This window comes from Crinia signifera, chromosome 12 (genome assembly GCF_055691185.1).
Source record: "Crinia signifera chromosome 12, ASM5569118v1, whole genome shotgun sequence".
Taxonomy (NCBI): Eukaryota; Metazoa; Chordata; class Amphibia; order Anura; family Myobatrachidae; genus Crinia; species Crinia signifera.
In genome coordinates, this window is record NC_139228.1 from 10,412,430 (window position 1) to 10,425,319 (window position 12,890).

Sequence of the window (12,890 nt, forward strand, 5' to 3'; positions counted from 1 at the left end):
TGTACAAAGTACAGGTGTTACAGAGACTTCCACATGTGTGAGGAGACAGTGCCACCTTGTGGCCGGATTCAGTAATCCTGCAGTCCTGCTCAAAAGGAATCATAGAGACCCTACGTATTACAGAGTAAACCCCGGGATGGACATTCCTATTCGCCCTGTGCACCGGTCGGCCGAGACTGAATGATATATAAATGGTGACGTCACCTCAGGTTGTTGATTAAAGGGGGTACCCTGGTGCACCAGTTAACCAAAATTATTCATTACTGTGTTGGTTATATGTGGTGGTATGTACTTAATGCGGAGAATTCATGCATGATATGGGTCGTGAGTCCGGAAGAGAACTTCAGTGTTGGTAGTACCGGTGGCACCCAGCGGTTCAGTGATAATATTTAAGCGGGGGTGTTTGACCCATGATAGGCCGCACGGTACTAGGAACACAGGAAGTGACTGCGGCCAATCTAGGCCAGCGGAAACCTGTATAATCTGATTTATTGATGTTCTCGTCACTGTTAGCCAGCGGCTCACCGTGTTAACTGTAGAAGGTAGTATTGTATTGATAGTATCGTATTCTCTTATCTCCACGTGCCGACATTAGGTCGCGTGATTGTTTGTTGTGTCATTATTGTGCCTTACTCTTCCACTTACTGCCTAGCCGAGGGGGTCAGTGGTCTGAATCCGAAACTAACCTGCAATAAAACTGAGTTATTCTATCAACCAGTGTCCCTTTCATTGAAGCGTCTATCTCCTGCCCACCGGAAAGTGGAGGCACGCCGAACCTGAATCGCCTTCGAAGTCACAAGGTAAGGGGAGACCTCTCCCGTCGTGCACCGGCCACCACACGTGTGACACCATCTTGCCCCTGTGTATGAGCAGCATGGTTTAGGTCAGAGGTCCTTCTCCTAGCTCCTGAGACCCCTGACTTCACCCTGCTATCACCCTGTTCCAGTATCCTACACCTAGTGCACCGCTACCTTGTGAGAAGACACTGGCTCCCTACAGCCTCCCCTCCACCACTCATCCAACCAACCAATGTAACAGTGAGCATGGCTGTACATTCACTTGTGCCAATAAAAACACACCCTGCTTATGCTACACTACCTGAGTGGTCACACCTTGCGTACAGCACTCTGCTCACCCACAGCTGCACACATTCCCAACGCCTACTGATTCATAGCACACAGCACACTGACAGCAGTCCCAAGTCTCATGTATGAAAATGGGTGATGGCTGTGGTCTAGTTCAGTGGTTCCCAAACTCGGTCCTCAAGGAACCCTAACAGGATATGTTTTCCAGGTTACCCAGCAGGTGCATGGTGCATCACCAACTGTGATTTTAAAAAAATTCACAGGTGACTTGGAAAACATGAACTGTTAGGATTCCTTGAGGACAGTGGTCTAGTTGATGTGTCTCAGTGTTCTAATCAGCAATATAATTATGCATGACATTTTGTACAGTAAATGAGGTGAGCAAAAGTATTGTTTTTTTGAAACATAAAATATATCACCAGATTACCAAATGTATTTTCCAGTGTTGAGTCATAGGCTTTATATAAATGTGATAATCCAGCCTTTGGCTGAGCTGCAGGGGTCAGGAGATATTGGAAAACTCCAAAAAGGCAGTTGATTCCTATCAGAGGATGAGGTGATGTGTTAGGTCGGTGACAAAGGAACTTCTAGGGAGTTTTATTATGACCCAGTGAAAAACCACATTCCTTGCAGAGTAAAATAACAAGATGTTGAGGTTTTTCTTAGAACAGAAAGTGAAGATAGTTTGGATAGAACAAATGAACAGGCAGATCAGGTCAGGACATGGATGAGACAAGATGGACACAGCCTAGTGTCCAGTGATGAAGCCCAGGTTGGGGGGGAGGGGCTGTGGAGATCAGGTATGGCAGTTCACACCTCCAAGTCATAGAGAAGGAGGACCGCTGCGTGTGGGAGCAGCAGGCGAGGCTGCAGTGTAAAGGTAGCAGACACAGCAGCATGGGGATCCCCACCTTCAGGCCGGGCAGGGGGCAGCCTGGTGTGGGGGACCCCTTTATTGGGGGGATCCCCACTTCCCCAGGGTGCCGGCCCGGGCTGACCAGTCAGGCTTTGTATAAAAAGTCTTCCCAGCTGTGACATTAGCCTGTTGGCTGCTTAGGCCCGGTGCTGGTTTTCAAAATGTTGACCTAAGCCATAATGATCTTCAATGGTTGACCCAATACATGTTGACCTAATATGGGTGGAGCCAATGACCCCTACCCGTCACTTAGGGTGACCAACTCATCCCTTTAATCCAGGACACATATTAATTACACAGGTTCTGTGGCAGTTTAAAACCAGGTGAAAGTCAGCCACAGAACCTGTGTAATTAATATGTGTCCCGGATTAAAGGGATGAGTTGGTCACCCTACCATCACTACAATATGATATATAAGTATATAAGGTCATTTTCTAATCTGATTCTGTGCACATGGTGACAAACTCGCAAGGGATACAAGATTGCTGTTTGGAGTTGATTACTCCCACCTATCAAGCGCATATTGTCTACTTAGAATAAGTGGACAATAATAGAGGGTACGGTTCCCCACCTGGGGTTTTTTATGTGATATCTGTATACAGGGCTATTTTTCAGTAGGCTCCAGCAGGAACTGAGGCCCTTATTCTAGTTCACTCTTTCTGACAAAATATTTCTTAGATGGACAAAACCATGTGCACTGCAGGTGAGGCAGGTGTTATTTGTGCAGAGATAATTAGATTTGGGTGGGGTTTAGGGGGGTCAGGCATACTTGCCTACCTGACCCCCTCCATGAGGGAGAATATGCTCTGTTCCTGGACTTCCCTGGTTATGTATGATTGCCATCACCTGTGGTGACACCTTTCTTATCAATTACCTAGCTCACCACAGGTGATGGCAATCCTACATTACCAGGGAAGTCCAGGAACAGAGCATGTTCTCCCTGAAGGAGAGGGTCAGGTAGGCAAGTATGCCTGATCCCCCTAACCCCCCTAACCAGGGCCAGCACCAGATTAACAAGTAGAGTAGTTTTACATGTAGTCACATATTGCCAAACAAAAGATATCTGTAATGTACTTACAGGACGTCTGCGTAACGGACACTGAAAGGAAGAAAAGATGGAAATAAATGAGAATATCATATAATAAAAGTCACCACATTCCTCAGCATGAAGCGTTTCATATACACATATAATGATTGCCAAACTTAATGTTGCCAAAATGGGATCCTTGGTGGGCTGCATGGTGTAAAGGGCTCATTAAGTCCCACAGTCAATAGGTTGACACCAAAAGGTCGACTTGTAGAAAGTCAACATAGGCAAAATGTTGACGCAATGGAAAAAAAAATCGACATGAAAATGATCCACACATGAACATTTTTTTTGTGTGCAAATTTGTAGATTTGATTTACCACTCAGAATCAAAGTGCACATGTATGGTAAAGGATGAAAAAAATCCAAAAAAACTCATGTCAACCTTTTCATGTGTTGTCAAAATGGCTACAATACTCATAGCTATCACATTAATGTTTGATTCCAGGCAACCTATCTGGTCTAAAGCTCACAGCAGACTGTGTTTTAAAGGTGAGCATTTACCAACACACCTGTCACTAATCATCTAGGAAATGGTTAACATAAGCTATGAAGTACAGGTTGTATGAGAGAATGTGACCATTGGCCATTTCCCTAGATGATTAGTGACAGGTGTGTTGGTAACTGCTCACCTTTAAAAGCATAGGGGGAGATTCTCTAAACTAAAAATGTGGTAAAAACCCCGTTATCAGGAATTTCAACGCATTTTGGGATGCTCTAAGCATCCCCTGCCGGGTTATCGCGACGGGGGGCATCGCCAGAAAAATCTGGCGATGCCCCATAGAAGCCTATGGGCTTCTAACGCGACCCATCGCCGCCCCGCACCGACCACCCCTTACCTGTGTCCGGGCAGCACAGCGCTGTGCTGCCCGGACCTGTGACCTCCTCCTCCCTGCACTATGATCCTCTTCCGGGTGCAGGGAGGAGGAGAGCCCGGCGCAGCAGCAGCAGCGCCAGGTAAGGGAGGGAGGAGCCGCCGGGTCCCGGTGGGACCCTCTGTCTCCCACCGCAAAGGACAGCTCTTAACGCAAGAGCTGTCCTTTGCCATAATTATCGCATATGTTACAGCATATGCGATAATTATGTTAGCGGTAGCCGACGATGGGCGGCGGTAAGGGGACGCGGATGTTAGAATATCCCCCCCATAGTCTGCTGTGAGCTTTAGACCATATATCATGCCTGGAATGAGGGAGGCTGGGAACTCTTTACCATGCCAGTGGGCAGAGAGGAAGATTACAATAGTGTGCTGAGCGCAGAAAGCCTGATATCTGATTATCTCAACACAATCTGACCAATCACTGACCTTCCCGCCATCTAGAAGATGTTTATTGATCTGGTCACTTAGGAGAGAGAAGAAAGGTTCTGTACTTACGGATGAGGATGACGGATGCCAGGACCGACATGTTCTCCCCTCAATATGTACCAGAGTCTGCGGACTCGCCACTTCCTATGTATTTTTATACTAGCATTTAGCTGTGATTTCATTAAAAAGAAGGGGCAGGAAATATTGTATCTGACCACCAAATATTACTTCCCCAAACATTTCATAGAACATCTGCATACAGTAAGAGCTCTGTGACCAGAACTGCAGGGGAATCAGCAGGGGATGTCCAGGGCCATCTTAACATATGGGCTAACTGGGCAGCAGCCCTAGGGCCCCGCAATTCTAGGGGCCTTCGAGCAGGGGTTTGCTGGTGCCTCCGGAGTTTCTTGTTAAGCTAGTAGAGATTGCTGCCCGGCCGGCTGCTTTGATTGTGAAATACAATAAAAATCAGATTTGCTGGTAAACATCCTCTACCGGCTGCAGTCACACAGATAAATGGCTGTAAGCGGCTAACTGCTGGACGGTTCCGAGCATGTGAAGAGACACCATAGGAAGTTATGATTTTCATAACTTAAGTAGGGGCCCTAATGCATTGCTTTGCCTAGGACCCACAATACCATTAAGATGGCCTCTGGGGATGTCTTGGTATACAGTAAATCACTGGTGAATGACACTGCTGCTCATTGCATCGCACGTTGCTGGTGAGTTCAGCAAAGTACGCACCCAGCGTACTGGCCACCTGTAGAGATGGAGAAGCCTTTATTCCGCATGTGCTTCACTTGCATTACCAGGATTAATAATTAGTACTGCAGGACAAGTAGTTCATCAATGGAGCACTGACAGGCGCTACTGCTGCAATTAGTGTAATGCCACGCCCCCTTCCTGGGTGATCCGTATAGTGTAACAATAAGAGACATCATGGTCCAAATTTACACCTACATGTGGGCACAGATAGTAGGAGGATGGGGGAAGAGGGACCATCGGGTGGTTCTAAACCATCTGGTTGCCCCCCCCATCGATTGCAAAAGTATTAAACATTATCCATAAACCATCAATGTTTCATCGATGATCAGTGGCCTTCTCTAGGCTCAACTTCATAGTGTGTGGGGATCCAGAGATATATAATAAAGACATTGATGTGAATTACAGGACCGTCTCTATCAGGCTTCTGCAGACACTACAGTACTGTAATATACAGTACACTAGTCTCATAGTTTGCCTGTTGTAGAAGTGTCTGATGGTCTCTACATAAAACAAAACCAAATTGCTAGAAAAGCAGAAGTGAGCGCCGCCATCATACAGCCAGTTACTGGCACACTTCCTATACACAGCACTGACATCACTTCAGACGATGAAACTATAAGAACTGTACACATTGGACTAATTACTATTGCACTGCAGAAGGTGCCAGTGGGTGGCGGAGGGGAGAAAACAATCTTAGCTGCAATACTGATAAAACAAGAACACTAGTAAAGATCATAAGCTGTGTACACACTAGGGATGTGCACCGGCCACTTTTCGGGTTTTGGGTTCTGATTACCTTGAGGTTTTGGGTTCTAATGGGTTTTGGCAAAACACTTCCTAAGTGTTTTGTGTTTGGATTTTTGGGGTTTTGGGTTTTGATTTTTTGTTAAAAAAGCATAAAAACTGCTAAAATCGCAGTTTTTTTCTTTGCTCCTACGCTATATTAACCTCAATAACATTAATTTCCACTCGTTTCCACTCTATTCTGAACACCTCACAATATTGTTTTTAGGGCAAAAGGTTGCACCGAGGTAGCTGGATAACTATGCTAAGCCACACAAGAGTGCGGCACAAACACCTGGCTCATGTAAGAGTGGCACTGCAGCGGTAGATACGGCAGTACTGTACTAGGCACCAGACAGGTAGATAAGACAGTACTAGGCACAAGACAGGTAGATACAGCAGTACTAAGCACCAGGCAGGTAGATACGGCAGTACTAGGCACCAGACAGGTAGATACAGCAGTACTAGGCACCAAACAGGTAGATACGGCAGTATTAGGCAGTGGGCCCCAGACCAGACGGTAGATATGGCAGTACTAGGCACCAGACAGGTAGATACGGCAGTACTAGGCACCAGACAGGTAGATACGGCAGTACTAGACACCAGACAGGTAGATACGGCAGTACTAGACACAGACAGGTAGAGAAGACAGTACTAGGCACAAGACAGGTAGATAAGTCAGCAATACTAGTATTGTGCACCAGCAGAATTTATAATAATTAATTTTATTATTAGGTACTGCTTGGCAGTGGCACTCAGTGGCACACGTCAGTGCACCAGCAGCATGGAATTATTTTTTACAGTCCCACGCAGCACAAGTATTATTTTTTAATTAAATGAGATATAGCAGCCTAGAATGTAGTTGTACTACTAGGTAGGTACACTTAGGCAGTAACACTGCCAGTGGCAACAGTGGACTGAGTAAATAATACTGGCAACCTCTATTCACAGTATTCAGTGCAGGCAGCACCAGTGGACTATATATAATTCAATTAATTAAGTATTAATAATATAGCAGCCTAGTAGGTAGAGAAAATAAACTACTAGGTAGGTAGGCAGTAGCACTGCCAGTGGTCAACACAAAAGGTAGTTACACATCACCAGTAGCTTTATGCAGTGCACCAGCAGAATTTATAATAATATAATTAATTGTATTATTAGGTACAGCTTGGCAGTGGCACTCAGTGGCACACATCAGCACCAGAGGTAGGCCCCAGCACAGAGGAGACAGTAGTACTACAGGTACACAGTTAGACTGTCCTCCTTGCTAGGGAGAGCCCACCCTAAGCAGAGAGGAGAACAGAGTACACAGCAGCACTGAGGGAGACAGCCCCAGCGAATAAAATAATTACAGCACAGCACAGCACACCAGAGGTAGACCGCAGTACTACAAGTACACAGTTAGACTACACAGCAGCACTGAGAGACAGCCCCAGCGAATACAAAATATTGCGTTCAAGGTCAAGCTCAAGTTTAAGCCCCAGCAGCAGCACCAACACACCCTCTCCCAACCCACTACTAGACTGGAGTGAAGATGGCGGGCGCAGCAGCCGCTTTTAAAGCTTCGCGAAATCCGGCGCCAGGAGATGACGTTCTGACCACGCGGACGGACCCGAGTCAGGCGGGAATCTCCGAGCGCTGCTCGGAACCGGGCTCGGAATGATGACGTTCGTGGGGGCTCGGATCTCTGGAATCCGAGTCTGAACATCTCTAGTACACACGGTGCAATATATTGCTCAGTGTCCTGTTTTCATCAGCGACCAGGGCTGGAGAGATGAGACACTGCCGTGAGAAAAGGCAGGGAAGTTGCTGGTCAGAGGAGCATGCTCCTCCGACCAGCGACCATTAGGGGCTGAACATGGGAACGCGCACCTGGCGATTTAACGCCCACAGCACATACAAATCACTGGCAATATGTGCTTAAAATCGCCCTGTCTGTACACAGCTTACGGGGGATATCCAGCTAGGTGCGAATAAACATTGGGAGTGGAGAAGGGGCATTTTTTTGCCAATTTTTCCCGATATGTTTCCAATACTTTTGGTGGGTCTATACAATTTGGTCACCCCCCTGTAATGCCGATGTGACCAAACATATGTCTAAACGGTCCCATCACCTGCCTGGTTTGGTTTTTCCACATTATAATACTACCACGTCTGACTGGCTTTGCTGCATCCCCCTGTCTGACCCAACGGCCATGTTGTCTCTTTTTCTTTGTTAATAAAGTTTGCTTCAAAACTTATCATCTGACAAATTGTGCACACTGGCGCAGTGGCTGTTGGCAGAGGGAGATCCGGGCTCAGGTGTGGAAGGTACCAGCATGCTGAAAAGGACACACAAAAGTGGTACATCACTGGGCAGGTAATCTATCCCTCTCCCACATCGGCTACATCGGTAGTATTATATTCTGGCGATGTGTAGATACGCTTTACCGGGAACCTGAGGTGAAGGGGTCCACACACATAACAAACCCTGTGCAGTAATACATTTACCCCAAGGTGTTGCTAAGACTCGTGATGCACCTCAGCCCGAGCGATGGCGGGGGAAGCTGGCACAGCGGTGGCACAGGTCTACTCTCTGCAGATTTGCCTGGTTAGAGACAGATTCTGGGAGTTCCTACAGGACCTCTACAGTATTCGGAGCATTGATGTGCTGTGAGCATAGAACCCCCTGGCAATGAGCATGTAACCCCTGGCAATGAGCATGGAAACCCCTGGCAACGAGCATGTAGGTAAAAATACAACACTTGATGTATGGGGGGGAAGGGACTTTTTTTGGCATGGGGGGGGGGTGTGTGCAAAATTTCTAGTTACATTAGTGCAACACCAGATGTTATGGGAGTGCTGCACCTGATGGAATTCAAGTCACTCAGCTAGCAGATTGTGCGGGCTCTCAGGTATGCCTTGTAGTGCCGGCGGGCAGAGAATCACGGGGTGGTTGCGTGGACTGGCTAATACCAGTGCCTGGAGGAAAATGCCAACACTGCTGGCTGCAGGACATCACCAATCCCTTCCTGGTAAACGCATGTGAGGTGCATCACAATCTGACGCATTTCTAGGCTCACCTCTATAGGCGGTGACACACACACAGAATCCTGTGTTTAACTTTGAAATATTGCGCATTCTAGTCACATATTGTATTAGTATTATAGTATTAGGAAAACACACATCGGGTAAAGTGCTTCTATCTATATTGTGTACTGTACATAACTATCACAGCAAAATAACAATAAAATACACTATTGCAGTGGGATGGTTTTATTCCTCGTACAGAGGACATTTTATTTTCTCCTAACACTAATTGTTATAAGAAGATTTTAAAATGCAGAAACCTATTCCAGAAAGCAATGCATTAAGCCATTATAAAGTAAAAGCTAATTATGAGTAATGTTATATGTTGTCGCAATGTGCTGCTGATTGCTGCGTTTGGCGACCTCTTGTGGTCCCAGCAGGTAACACCATCTGTAATTATCCTCTGCATTACCAGACTTGTCTTGCTGTGTCCATGTGGCTGAATGATATATAGAAAAGCATTATAAGATCACCGGCAGACAGAGCCAGACGGTTCGCATTCTGGAGACTGATAGATGTACCTACAGAATAAACAGAGAGAGGTCTTACTAGGCAATGCTGGAAATAAGAGATGTATGTAGGTGTAGTTTTACATTTTCTATGTTACTTGTTCATATTACTGTCCATATTAATGTAACCACAATCTTGAAACTATATTATATTTGCTATGCAGACTATTAAAATGTATCTGTAAAAATCATTACCAGTTACTCCATAGATTGTCCATCATCTCTCAATTGCTGGGAATTTCTGATGCATTTAGGCTTCTCTCAGCTACAATAAAAAAAAAAAGAGATGAAGTGAAACGCGTCATAAGGGAACTGCCTCCCCCTCTTGCCTGCCGCTATTTGTGCTGATACAATGGGGCAAATGTTCTATCGTCGCGGATACCACTTCCATATGTACAAAGGAGGAGTAGCGGGTTATCTGACGAAGGCGCTATGCACCCCTATCATTATCTTTAAGATAGCATGCTGATATCAGGGGACAATGTATATCAGCTGCAGCTATCCATAGCAACAGCTGGAGGGGTTCTTGCCTGTACACTGAAGAAGGGACAGCGCAATCCCTGGCAGCAGCATCCACCATTGCCAGGCTGCACAGGAGATCTTGCCCTTGTGAAAAAGCTATCTTCTAGCGAAACGCGTCAGGGACACAGCAGCAGCACCCACAATACAAGTGGACACTATCCCGACCAGCCTCGACAGACTGAACTCTCCTTTTGGCCCCACAGCTCTTGGGCACAGCAAGTGAGCCATCTCCTGTGCATGCCATCTCCTTGATCCACAGTGATCGGATTACAAATAAAGGACTCTGGGAACCTCCCATATCGCCGAAGGACTTTGGTAATTCAGGGAAGGAATCTACATGTGCCAGTGATCATAAAGGACATTTCAAGCCCTAATTTGAGAGGTGGATGGTAACTAGATTACATCTTGAGCCAGTCCCTATAAACTACCCAAGGTATTTATAGGAACGGATGGTGCCCGTCAGTGCTGCCCATGCCAAAGAGTTTTCTTTTTAAATAATTTAGTGTGGTGATTCTTTTACATACTGAATGTTTTTATACATGATTAAAATTGTATTATCTATGGTTTATACATAAAAATTGATGTACAGTCAATCCAATCGTTAACTTAATTTTTTTCTGACTTTAGGCGCTGCCTCTTTTCTTTTAGCATGCCCAGTAAGCCAGCAGGGGTGGGGTATGGGGTATTTTTAACTAGCCCACTTCGACGTCCAAAATGGGGGACATGAGGGGCAGCGCAGAGAGCCGGGCAGGAGTAGATTTCAAAAGAAAGAAAAAAGCCCATAGAAACGAATAGGAATCCATTGATTTGCTGAGAACTCTCAGCAAATCACTATTATTTAATACTAACTATTAAAATATAACTTGCATTTATGTTCCTTTTTAAAAAAGAGAAAAAAAAAAACAATAAATAAGGAAGAGGAGAAAGATTGGTCTCTATCACTGCCTAATTTAAATAATAGGGCAGTGATAGAGACCAATCTTTCTCTTCTTCCTTATTTATTGTTTTCTTTTTCTCTTTATAAAAAAAGGAACATAAATAAAAGTTATATTTTAATAGTTAATTATTACAGTAAAGAGTGCCCCTGAAGAGACATTCTCAGTCTTTCTCTTGCTTCTTCTATCAAGGGACCCTTTCCCTGCTGCTTAGACCCGGTATAGAGGTGACACAGGAAGAGCTATATCAGCGTGTTACGTGCGCAACAACACATTTACCCAACTGCTTCTCATATACTGGAAAAATAAAAATGATTTAACCTGGTGATCTGGATATATCTGTTTATAATAAAAATGTTGATATTTTGTCAATTAATAAGCTTTTCAATTGACATATAATTATATACAGTATAAAAGGTTATTTGTAGATGAACACTTCCCCTCCCCCCGTTGCAGTGATGGGCAGGCTGCTCAGCCTCTCTCTCCAGTGGCAGCCTGTCCCCACCCGCTCGTTTATTTTTTTCACTGGGGCGTGGTCACTCCCTCCATTTTACCGGGGCCCAGTTGACCTGTCGGCACCCCTTCTTACAGCACCAGAGGTCACGGCGGAGCACAAGTGTGGTAGTGGTGGTGGAGGTGCGCGCATTCACAAAAAATACCCTGAGAATTGTGGTAAGAGGATTCTCAGGCTCAGAGGTATCTCAGAACCTCAATATATTAAATGATAGCAATACGGATTTGGGTGAATTTATCACAACCCACCCACATCTGAGATGTGGACTGTGTTACATATGCCCATAAATGTGGACTGGGGAGACAGTTTTATCACAGAAGTAGAACAGTAAGACTTTGGCCAGATGCACTAAGCTTCAAAAGTGATAAAATGAAGTGTGATAAATAGAGACAGGATTATATGCATTTGCATATTTGCATATTTTGCCCATTCTCACTGGTTATTGCATATTTTAACTAAAATCTAGTGATGGTGCATATTTTAGGCCCCGCCCTCTTCCCACCCGTGAGTCACAGCACTGCTTTGCCCTGCTGCTGCTGCTGGCCAGGTAGTGGTAGAGTGTGCAGGCTGGGGCAATATGTGTGCAGTGTGGGGAACCTTGGATGTACGATATGTCTGACACTGTTCTAGGCTGCCAATCCATGTTGATAAAAGTCAGTGGGGGCGGATCCCATTACGAAGCTCCTGAACCTTTGCCTGCCCCTGGCCTGGGACTTTACATCAAGAGACAGATTTCTGCAGCAGAGGAGGCGGGCAGAAGGGTTGTGATATCACGCGGCGCGGAGGAAATGCTGTGTCACAGTGAGTATGCCGCGCAGAGAGGAAGCCTTCTACTGCGCCGCCCTCACACGCTATGCTGACATTTGATCCATCGGCGCTGGAGATGAGGGTCCATGTAGTTGATGCAAGAAGAGCATTGGAGGCTGCAGTTTGCTGTAGCAGCCAGGAAGAAAAAAATCCGGTGTATAGCAATAGACATCTGCAGATGCTGTGGGCCTATTTTTGAGGTTTATCTGCAACTAATTGTATGCTGATTTTTAATTATTTAATGTGGCATATTTTAACACTTTTCATTCATATTTTAAGAATTTTTCATGCATATTTGCATGCATATTTCAAGCTTTTTATGTTGCATATAATCCTGTCTCTAGTGATAACCAACCAATCAGCTCCTGCCTGACATTTTTCAAACACAGTCTGTGACATATCAGGTAGGAGCTGATTGGCTGGCTGTTTATCACTCTCCATTTTAGCACTTTTTTATCACTGAAAACCCATAAAACAGACTGAGTCCGGGGGAAGCGGCAAAAGGCGGAAAGCGGACTCGATATCCACCATCATCATGAGCGCACCACTCCCAAAACTAGGAATGAGGCCCAGTACTTCATCAAACAGTTGATAG

The 12,890-nt window shown here is 45.4% G+C and overlaps 1 protein-coding gene across 1 annotated transcript in view; it reads right to left on the reverse strand.

The window, feature by feature from the left end:
* LOC146050298 (Fc receptor-like protein 3) overlaps window positions 1–12,890 on the reverse strand; it is a 51,700-nt gene that overhangs the window by 24,706 nt on the left and 14,104 nt on the right. The gene's annotated exons all lie outside the window — the stretch shown is intronic.